This window comes from Olea europaea, chromosome 13 (assembly GCF_002742605.1).
Source record: "Olea europaea var. sylvestris chromosome 13, O_europaea_v1, whole genome shotgun sequence".
NCBI classification, from domain to species: Eukaryota; Viridiplantae; Streptophyta; class Magnoliopsida; order Lamiales; family Oleaceae; genus Olea; species Olea europaea.
The window spans coordinates 21,930,461-21,943,370 of record NC_036249.1 but is presented as its reverse complement, the minus strand read 5'-3'; positions in this window follow the sequence as shown (position 1 = coordinate 21,943,370).

Genomic DNA, 12,910 nt, shown 5'->3' with positions numbered 1-12,910 from the left:
TAACATTGTTTGGGAAATACGTTTCAAATTTATGATAAATTGTATTAGCATGTCCATCTATTGCTCACGGCATTAACTTTTCTCCCCCTAATACTCACATTTGCATCAAATTAGAGTGCCCTAATCATTATTCTTAAGGGGGAAATGTGTTCCGCTTTGTTATTCATGACATGGGATCGACTTTACAAAGTCAATTTGTTCCTTTGTTGATAGCCGACTTTTCTGCCTTTTTCTAATTTGAATAGTAAATTTTTAAAGTTTTAAAAATAGATTATAAAATGGGAGGAAAGGTAGAATATTAAAGTGTATAATCGAACTATTTCTAATATGTCTACCTCTGCATTTACATTAGTTTTTACCAAGCTATGGGATATGTCCTTGATGTTGAGAGAACGATGAGCTCAATTTGTAAGATTAATTAGTTTGAGATATCAAATGAGTGAAACGTTATTAATGATCAATAATCTCATTATCTTATATGGTTAGTGTAACAATGCCCATTTATTATCATTACTCATACAATTTTTAGTTTTGTATTAAGTTAATCTCTGTTGCATTTGAACGCAAAACATAATGAAGTGCATAGGCATGAGTGGCACATTGCATCAGACTTGTGGCTAGCCTATGGTGCAGCCTTGGGTTTTTTCTACTTATAATTTTGCCATAAACATGGCTAAAGAGGCTAAACATATTGAAGGTGGAAGCTTTTACAAGGAATTCTTCCTCCCTAAAGCACATGTTATATGGCCGGAAAACCATTGTTGTGGACTTGGGACAATTAAAAAGAACCACTCATATGTGAGTATGAAGTACTCGTACAGGTTCATTCCTTTATCTCTATTTCAATTAAATGTGTTAAAAGCATTGCCTAAACAACAAGTATTTAAAACTCATGTGACAGGCAAAGCAAAAAGTGAAAATGTTCATAGAGCTAAAGATAATGATGAGGCATTGAACGATGAAATAGAGGGTTCGAAGGTAAGGCATTTATTTTGCTAATAGTTAATTTTCTTACTCTATGAAGTTCATTTAAATGTTTGGCTTTTATTATTGGTTTTGCATGTGTAGGTGCACGACACTTGCCAAGGACTCTTGATGATGTTCCTACTCGAGCGGCATGTAAACAAATTAAGACCTATAGTATCGTTTGAATTCAAGTTTTATACAATTTAGTGAGCACATGAGCTACAAGTTCTCGAGTACATAGTTTGTTAGTTCATGATATCGGAGCCATCATTTGGTCACATTGCCCAATGAATATGGGTTATTGGCAGACCATTTCTCCTAGTGATCAAAAGAAAGACATTATGGATGAGATTACGATAAGCAAGTGTGGATGTATTTATGCTGCTGGAGAATTCATAGCCAAAGAAAACTACATGAATCAATTAAAGCATATTAATCATTTCATTTTGTGATTTTTTTCCTTTTACTTTGTGATTTGTTTTCTAGGTTTGCGTAGTTTGTCATAAAATTATGATTTTTTTTTAATTTTATGATTCATTTTTTAAATTGTTCAATTTCAAACAAACTTCAAGATAGATTTGAAAGACTTGAGATCGACAAATTATATTAATAGACTATACAATGGGAGATAGGAGTGCAAGGTTGAGTTGAGTGCATAATATAAGTTGTGCAAGACACATGAGAATGCACTAGCCAACCCTCCTTTTGAGATGCTTGATAGGGGTGTAGATCTACGGGTAGAACTATGAAATCATTTCAACTCCGGTCTTTGTTGTGTAATTACTTGCCAGTTTATAGCTTTTAACTCTTAATTTTGTTATGTAATATCAATATTTTTTTTCTTTGCAAAAGGCGTCTTCAACAAACACAGTGAATCGATCAAAGAAGAAGTATAATTATTTTAAGAATTCACGTCCTTTGTCGTACATAGTGGAGGAGATGACTGAGATAATGAACTTATATGTTATCAACATATACTTAATTAATTTTGCTAAAAATTTGATTACGGTGTTTGACATATATGTTTTTTGTTATTATGATGCTTTGAAATTTTTCAAAGTCGACATATTTGAGTTCGCTTATGCAGGGGTCTTATAATGTAGCTAAGGCTCAACATATAAGAAAAATTCAACACTATAACTTTGTTTACTTTATCATGTTTTATCTACTAGGTTAGATACAAAAAATATATGACAAAGTTAGATAAAAAAAGGCTAGAAAAACTATCACTAGATTAAGTAGTATGACAATTTGTATGCTTTTCGTGTGGCCATTTTGGAAATAGATATTGCCATGGTCAAAGTATTTTTGAGGTTGATTATACCTCTTGGATTGTGCTATTCTCTTATGTACAGTTGTGTTACATCTGTTACAGAATTTGATTTTATGAATTGTCCAATATCTCTTGAGGATTGTGTTTGTATGATGAGATGCTCGTCAAAAAGTATGAATATCTTGTGGAGAGAGCAAAGAAGTAGCAACTTTCCAAAGATACCTCTTTTGGAGGAGATACCTGTAGATGATTCCAAGGTTGAAATTAATATCTTAATATCCGTTCTAGATATGAAGCTCAAACGTCAAATTCGTGGGTTAGGAGATGATCGCTTTTGTGGCACTGGGACATCATGTCTAATGTACACAGTTTGGAGAAGGAGTTAGAAGCAAAACATGCCGCTTAAAAGGTAACCAATGCTACTCAAATGAAGATGGAGCAAATGATGTAGAAAAAGCCGAAGGTTGTTGAGCAATAATTCAATTCTACATTATAGTCTTGGCATCATTCTATGCACCAACTATGTGCTAAAGTTCGTGGTTTCATTGTACCACCATTTACACTATTGTCAATAGAGAATAATGCTAATGGAGAAGATGATGCAATTGAGGACGAAGAGAATAACTTTGGTTAAGATTAGCTACATATCTAATTTATGAGGATGAAGAGTTATAATTTTATGTGCACAATAATAGATATAGTATTTGCTGTACTCTTTTCTGGTTTTTATTTGTGTTTTGATGAAATATTTTGAATTCAATGTTACATTGATTGACACTGGAGGTCTTAACTAATTTATTATCTTTTCGTATCTTTATATTATTTTGAATAAGGTTAAACTTACTATAATATAGATATCAAATAAAATATCAAAAAAGTTATTTGTAGATAAAAACAAGATTTAACCCACAAAATAATATATACCATGTTGTCACAAAAATTGTAGGAAAAAATGTGTGTATCTTAGCCCATAAATATTATTTATACGCAAAATTTATTTGTAGGGAAAACGTGATTTAGCCCATAATATAATATATAGGGAAAAGTAAAACCATATCGTGGGCAAAATTAACTTTAGTAGACGGATGATTTTGTCTGGAGCTTACACGATATAATATATTCATCTCCAAAGAATTTGTATGGAAAACCTTCAGGCCATAAATTTCAAAAAGTTGTCATCTTTGTCCCCTTAATGTTTGCCCTACAAATGTACCTACAAATTTTTTTAGTATGCAAAGGTTTGTTTCCACAAATAAGAACCTTTTCCCACAAATAACTTTTTTAGGGAAAACATAAAATTCTTGTAGTGAAATATTAAATTATTGAAAAGTTAAAATAATTGAGAAATGAACTAGAAGATCAAATGGGAACTTAAACTGATCAAATTGGAGAATGGTTTAATGGTGATTTCAAAATTGTGTTAAGAGAACATGATTATCTCACACGGAACTGTACCACATGCACCAAGACACAAAATGGAGAAATTGCAAATGATCCAATCGATGATGAAGCTATGAAGAATTCTCAAAAATTGTTTTTGGGCTATGCACCGAACACTTTGTGCTACACACTAAGCCATGTCCTATCTATAAGTATTATGCCCTAGGTCCAATCAACTTTGAACATAAATACTTTTGATATATAATTAATGTAATTTAATGGCAGATCTATTATTTAATTAATAGACAATTAAATAAATAATAGAGTCCGTAAATTCAAATCTTCGTAATTTGTTAATCACAATGAGTTGTGATTGTGAGATACAAATTACATCTGATTGAATCTTAAATCGTCTGTGGTTGTAAGTAATAACGAGATACGGATATCGTTATTACGGATAGACCATCACGTGTGGCATTTCTTACTTGTGAAGAAAGTAACTGATCTCACAAACTAAAGTATGATGACACTTAAATGAACACGTAGATGTTTTGTTATAGAACAAAATATTAGAGACCCGTTGAGAGATTCCATATGGATAACTATCTGAGTGTCAGTGGTTAATCTCTAACGTTCGGTAGTGGAATTGGTCCTTTGACTTGAGGTCGTAATGGTGCCTTATATGAGGAAAGTCAAACTTTGGCGATATTGGATGTTGCTCTGCAAAGGGCTGCTATTACGACATCGTTCGAGTACGTCAAGAATCGTATGAAGGTTGTGATTGATCAATAAAGGATTCATCACTCTTAGATAGTAGGAGATTATGATCTACGTTTCATTCAATTAAGTCGATGATGAAATCCTTGGACAAGTGGTGTACTTATAAGTCGAAAATGAGTTTTCGACTTATATTGACTTAATAGTGGAGTGAAAGATATGATCGTTAATCGAGATTGACATACTTTCATATCTCGTAATTGATCGGATCATATTGACGAAGGGATTATAGTTTCACGGTAAATGAACGAATTTGGTTTTGTCATACCACGTGACATTTCCCGTCATATCTATTACCCTGACACATTGCTAGATGTCAATCTGGGACGGCGAGTGTGAATTGATGATAAATTAAAATGGTGTTTTAATTTATCAATTTTGATTAGATCAAAATAATATTTCACGTCGTTAGGCATCGTGATCGAAAACCTGATGGGTCGCACACAAAAGAGAATTGGAAGATTGCAATTTGTCAATTAATTGATTTAGCAATCGTTGGATAAATTAATTAATTGGGTTGGTTATTTATATGCTCGAATTAATTAATTGGATTAATTAATTTACGGACCGAATTTAATTAAATGAATTTATTAAATATTGGACTGGACCGGACGAGGCCCGTTTAGGCTTATATAAATATATGGCTAGGGTTTTCAATCCATATGATTTTTCTCATAATTTCTTGCTAGCACAAGAGGAGAAAATCCTGGTAGCTGCAATCTTGTTTTCTGTGTGGATCACCGTTGGAGGCTGAACAATTGGACAGCTGTGGGTAGTGAATTAAGATTGCTGGAACGAAAAGAAAAGTAAAAGGTTTGCAGAATTCTTTAAAAGTATCATCTTTATCACGATTTCTATCTAAACACAAAGGGATCCTCGGTGAAAATCGAAATAATTTTAATTTCATCTGTGCATGTATAAGTAGATTCCCAACAGTGGTATTAGAGCCTCCTTTGTGTTTGTTAGAAATTGACTTACGTGTTTGTGCAATCAAAAGTTGATTGTTATTCCTTTTTCATGTTTCTAGCAATTGAAGAAAATCAGATTTTCTTAATTTTTTTGAATCTGGTTCTGAAAACATAAAAAAAAAAAAAAAATATATATATATATATATATATATATATATATATATATATATATATATATATATATATATATATATATATATATATATATATATATATATATATATATATATATATATATATATATAATAAAATTTTAAATTTGAACCAAAGAGGCCGGGGACAAAAGGTTGTCGCGACGAGGCTATCGCGCGCTGGAAGCAGTGACAATCACTGCTTTGCGCTACGGCAGCGACAGTCGTTAGCCTGCAGCAGCGCTAGTCGTCGCTGCAAGTTACAGCAGTGAGCGCCGCTGTGACGTGGGTGGCAGGAGAACGCTGCTATTTTTTTAACAACAACGATCTCCTGCCCAATCGAAGGTTTTGGCCGGGAGGTGGGCTGACGGAAATAAGGCTCCGACGTCGCTACCGATGCCAAGAAGAGAAGGGGAATTTCTAGGGTTTCCTTTTCTCAGATTTGGGTATGGTGATTTTTGGGATGGGGGCTTCTCCTGCAATTTGGGAAATTTCGGGGTGGCACCCGCAATTAAAGTAAGAGAGGTCAATGTGCAATTTTAAAAGGACCTATTCTGCAATTAGCGAATTGGAAGGGCTTGATTTTTAATTTTAAACTTTGGTCAAATTGTAAATTTTGAAAGTGTTTAAAATTGAATTTTAAAAGGGTTTTAAATTTGAATTTCAAATGGATTTGACACATAATTTTATTTTTGACCCAAATTAAAATTTTATTTAAAGTTGACATTTTTTATAATTTCGTTAAAATATGATTTTAACTTAAATATTAAAACTTTGACCCCAAATTGAATTTTATTTTATTTAGGGATATTGTCCTAGATTAAAATATTAATTCAATTTAAATTAGAGTTTGACTCTAATTCAATACTTAATTAAAATTTTATTTTAATTAATTATTCACCCGAATATATTCTTGAAATTAGAATTGGATTCTAATTTGACGTTTAATTGAAATTTGATTTTAATTAAATTATCTTACCCTAGAGTTTTCCTTGGAATTAGAGTTGGACTCTAATTTAATATTTAATTAAAATTTGATTTTAATTAAATAATTTACCCTAGCACTTCTTGAATTTAGAATTGGATTCTAATTTGACATTTAATTAAAATTTGATTTTAATTAAATTGTCTCGCCCTATATTTCTTCTTGCAATTCGAGTTGGACTCTAATTTAGTATTTAATTGAAATATGATTTTGATTAAATAAATTCGCCCTTAAATATTGGAATTAGAGTTAGACTATAATTTTATTATTTAATTAAAATTTGATTTTAATTAAATTCAAACGCCTTAAATTTTTAAATTAGAGTTTGACTCTAATTTGATATTTAATTAAAATTTGATTTTAATTAAATTATCCCGCCCTATAATTGTTGAATTAGAGTTGGACTCTAATTCGGTATTTAATTAAAATTTGCTTTTAATTAAATATGCTCGCTAATTAAATTAATTAATTAATATGATTAATTAATTAATTAATTGCTCCGATCCATTTGTCTAAAAGATTTTAGACGACTTAATTGCTAGAAACTTGAAACTAGTTTGTATATAATATTAGATATTATATAGGTATACATTTATGTGATGAATGTACTATTAGTAGACGATTATGGACTCGACCATATGGATGTGTTAAATAGTTAATTTTTATTCTTGTTGTTTTCTGTGCCTGCGAGCTCTTAATTGTTTTGGGCCTGCGAGCCCGTTATTATTGTTATTATTTTAGGCTTGCGAGCTCTTGATCATTTTGGACAGGCGAGTCCGTTATTATTATTGTAGCTATGGACCTGCAAGTCCAATTTCATTTAGGCTTGCGTGCTAACTAGTACAGGATACAGGTTACAGCTAGACTAATTGAAGAAACAAGAAGAGGAGGAGACCATGGAGATGGTGCATTGATACTGTTGAATGCTATACCCCCTAGGAATTGATCAACTAGTCTTCCTTATGGCTAGGGAAGACTAGATAGTAAAAGTCCATAATCGTCCACACTATTATATTATGTTATATATATATTTATTTGCATGGTAGATGTATAATAAAATATATATTAATTTTATGATGAGACATTTCAATGCAAAATCCCTTCATAAAATATTAAATCACATTTATAATCGCCTTTCATCATTATAGTGAAAAATCAGAGTCTCAAATCATCTCAACTTGTTGAGTACACTCAAGGCTGATCCATTATGGATATGTTAGACACTATGAAATATTTGATATTTCTGAATGACGGGTCTGACTTAACTAAAATTTATCTTTTATTGAGTACACTCAAGGAGATAATTTTTAAAGGTATGTTAAGCTAATACATAAGATGTGTGAGAACAAATAGTTATCAGTTTAATGATCTGGGAGTTGTATGGAGATACAATTGATAATAGTATCTACCCAAATATTATATTAAGATTTGTTGAGTACACTTAAGGTCTTAATATAATATATGAGATCCCAGCCCACTAGGAGTCAAGTGTGGATTCTATAAATTTATGTAAGAGGGTAATAAATTTGTATTAAACAGTGGGAGCATAATTAATTTAATAAAAGTCCATGTTAAATTAATTGATGTATTTTATATATTATTCTTTTTTCTTTTCGTCATTTATATTTATTGAATCATGAGTAACCATGTGTATTTGAGAGGTATATTAGATGCCAACAACCAAATTAAATCTTCTTGATTGACACTACAATTTGAGAACTGTTCTCAAGCATAAGAAAGTTAGTTGTCCTTAAGTAGCCATTTTCCAGAGACATCTGGTGATGACTCTATTAAGGAAGAGGTGGCTGCTATAATGAATGCAGTGATGACAATAGTACTGTAATGTATGTAATACCTGCAACTATGTCACCTGAGTTATAAAAGCAACTTGAGAGTATAGAGGTTAACACATAATTCTTCATTACAAAGAGTTTTATGATAATAATCATGTGTGGAAGGATATGAGACTTTCAAACAACTATACCGATGCAAAGTGACAAAAGAATTTTCAGTCAATTCTCATGTACTGAACATGATTAATATGAGAAGTATCTCAACCGAGTTCAATCATCAACTATGAACTAAGTATTGACTTAACTCTGCAATCTCTGTCGTAGAGTTATTCATACTAATTATGAATTAAGATATGAATAAGCTCGAATGCATACTCGTTAAGTTGCTTAACATGCTTTAGACTATTATACCCAATAACAAAGTTAGAAGTGGGCAAGTCATTGATTCCTCTAAAGATATTAAGAGGAAGTCTAAAGGGGATTTGTGAAAGCATCCAATATGGTTAAAACAATCTAAGCCAAGGATAATACCAAATCTAATGACCTTTGGTTTCATTATAAAATAAAAGGTCATTGGAAGGAATATTGCGTGACTTATGTCTACTTCACGAGTTTCTTACGTATTTGATACCGGATGTAAATCTCATATTTATACAAATATGGAGAAACTAAATAAAAGTAGACCACTGGAAAGGGAGAAGTTGACATACACGTTGGAGATGAGCAAAGGTTGCTGCATTGCCTGTATGAGCATACTTCTTGTTGTTGCCTTTTGACTTAGTAATGGAATTAGAGAAATGTTTCTTTGTACCCACCATAGCTGGAACATTAAAATAAATTTCATGTTTAAACATGAACCATTTTAATGTTAAGGACAATTGTTATTCCTGCATCTCTTGACTAAGATCTTAATAGTTGTGGTAAGTTACAAAATAACATTTATATTATATTCTAAATATTAAGGATTCTATAATGAGTATAGAAATTATAAGGCATAGATGCGATAATCTAATTATTACCAAAATCTGGCATGGCAGACTTTGTCATAAAGATGAAATGCAATTTCAAAATTACATGAAGATGTATACTCGGGATTAATTGATTTTGACAAGTACAAATTATGCATGTGTGGCACAATGACTAAATCTTCTTTTACTTAAAAAGAAGAAAGGTCAGCATAATTACTGGTCTGATGCATAGTGATGCATATGGATTCATGTTAATTGATGTCAGATAATGTTTCTCTTATTTCATCAATGATCATGTATACTTGATGAAACTCGAACATGAAACTCTTGAAAAATTTTAAGGGATTCAAATTAGAAGTAGAGAAACAAATAGGTAAAGATACCCTCACATTAAGATTCGATCGAGTGAGAATTTCTTAAAGATAAAATTTAGATTAATCTAAGAGAGAATAAGATTCTCTTGCAGTGGACTCCTCCATATACACTGCAGCATAGTGGTATATCTAAAAAGATGAATCATTAATTATTAGATATAATACGATTAATGACAAGCCATGCAAATCTCTCAAAATTATTTTGGGTTCATACATTGATTGCAGTGTGCAACACACTAAATCATGTCCAATCTAAATTGGTTAACAGAACTCCATACGAGTTATGGAAAGGCAATAGTCCAAGTTTATCTTATATGGAAGTTTTGGGTCATAACGCTTATTTGAAGAGCCTTAAATCGGATAAATTTGACACTAAATCTGATAAATACGTATTTGTGGGGATATTCAAAACAGACATTTCAATATAAATTCTATTATTGTGAAGAAAGTCTTCATCTCTTGACATATCATCTTCTTAGAGAAAATATTTACTCTAGGGGAGGATAGTGGGAGCAAAATAAAACTTGAAAGAGTTCAAAAGTCCATAGTTATAGTTAACTAAGTAGATAAATTCGAGTTTGATCCCATATCTGATATGGGACTACTCTTGATCAGGAAGTAAAGACTCCTGAGGACGTGACAGCTCTATGTGAATCTAGTAGGATCATTCGACCTTCAATAAGGTGCGAATTCATGATCATTAATCAGGTATTGGTGAGTCAGGATAATAAACCTGCTAGTTGCAACAAAATAAAGTCAAATGTTGACTTAAAAGAGACAGCAAGTGGCCATGATACTCGAGATGAACTCGACGTATGTGAACAAGGTTTGGACCTTGGTCGAGCCTTCTGATGGAATAAAACCTATAAGATTTTGTAAATAGTTTACAAGGGAAATGTCGTTATGGATGTGAATATCCATATATACAAAGCAAGGCTAGAAGCAAAGGTTAAGTGCTGACCTTGGTGAAACTTTTCTCCTGTGGCCTTGCTGAAGTCCATTCGAGTTTTATTTGCAACAGTTGCATATCGTAACTATAGGATAAGATAAGTCTCTATGGAGCTGAAATCTTCGATTTGATGGAAAAAGTCAAAGTGTCTGATTTTATCAAATTTGAAGACGAATTGTGTGTTTACAAGAAGTAGTGGGAGCATTGTCGTATTCCTAATATTATAGAAAACGACATCCCTATATTTCAATCGTTGAAATAATGGTTGTTAAAGGATTTATTCATGAACGTTATGGGATAAGCAACTTGATCTATAGAGATAGATCTAGAAGATTGTTTAACTCATCCTAATTTATATAGATGAAATCTTAAGAAGATTTCATATGGAGAAACTAGTTTACTCTTAAGCGGTATGTTGGAAAGGTTCCAAACGTGAAGCAACCGTTGATTCAATAGTAGAAACATAATACATGATTACTTCAGAAGTAGCAAAGAGTTACAATCTGGATCATGATGTTCATAAATGAACTTGGAGTAGTTCCTGATATTGTTAATCACATGCCATTGTATTGTGATAACAATAGAGCCATTGCGAAAGCAAAGGAACTAAGGTCTCATTAATGATTCAAATATGTATTAAGACGGTATAATCTCATCAGAGAGATAATGCATAGAAATGGTGTAAAGAAAAGAACAAATTCCCACATTTAACAATATTGCAGATCCACTAACAAAGAGTTGTCGTAGCACAAACATGATCGTCGTGTAGACTTATGCTATTGGATACATAAGTGATTGGATCTAGTGCAAGTGGGAGTTTGTAAGTATTATGTCCTAGGTCCAATCAACTTTGGACATAAATACTTTTGATATATAATTAATGCAATTTAATAGCAGATCTATTATTTAATTAATAGACAATTAAATAAATAATAGAGTCCGTAAATTCAAATCTTCGAAATTTGTTAATCACAAGGAATTGTAATTGTGAGATACAAATTACATCTGATTGAATCTTAAATCTTCTGTGGTCGTAAGTAATAACGAGATACGGATATCGTTATTACGGATAGACCATCACGTGTGACATTTCTTACTTGTGAAGAAAGTAGCTGATCTCACAAGCTAAAGTGTGATGACACTTAAATGAACACGTGGATGTTTTGTTATAGAACAAAACATTGGAGACCCGCCGAGAGATTCCACATGGATAACTATCTGAGCGTCAGTGGTTAATCTCTAACGTTCGGTAGTGGAATTGATCCTTTGATTTGAGGTCATCATGGTGCCTTATATGAGGACAGTCATAATTTGGCGGTGTTGAATGTTGCTCTGCAAAGGGCCGCTATTACGACATCGTCCTGGTACATCAAGAATCGTATGAAGGTTGTTATTGATCAATAAAAGATTCATCACTCTTAGATAGTAAGAGATTATGATCTGCGTTTCATTTAATTAAATCGATGATGAAATCCTTGGCTAAGGTGTACTCATAAGTCGAAAAAGAGTTTTCAACTTATATTGACTTAATAGTGGAGTAAAAGATATGATCGTTAATCGAGATTGACACACTTTCATATCTCGTAATTGATCAGATAGTATTGACGAAGGGATTATAGTTTCACGGTAAACGAACGAGTTTGATTTTGTCATACCACGTGACATTTTCCGTCACATGTATTGCCCTGACACATTGCTAGATGTCAATTTGGGACGGCGAGTGTGAATTGATGATAAATTAAAATGCTGTTTTAATTTATCAATTTTGATTATATCAAAATGATATTTTACGTCGTTAGGTATCGTGATCGAAAACTTGATGGGTCGCACATAAAAGAGAATTGGAAGATTGCAATTTATTAATTAATTGATTTAACAATCATTGGATAAATTAATTAATTGGGTTGGTTATTTATAGGCCTGAATTAATTAATTAATTAAATTAATTAATTCACGGACCGAATTTAATTAAAGGGATTAATTAAATATTAGACCGGATCAGGCCAGACCCGTTTGGGTTTATATAAATACATGGCTAGGGTTTTGAATCCATATGATTTTTCTTATAATTTCTTGCTAGCACAAGAGGAGAAAACCTTGGTAACTGCAATCTTGTTCTCTGTGTGGATCACCGTTGGAGGCTGGACAATTGGACAGCTGTGGGTGGCGAATCAAGATTGCTGGAACGAAAAGAAAAGCAAAAGGTTTGCAAAATTCTTCAAAAGTACAATCTTTATCACGATTTCTATCTAAACACAAAAGGATCCTCGGTGGAAATCGAAATAAATTTAATTTTTCGCTGTACATGTATAAGTAGATTCTCAACACTATCCAATTTGGTTGAAA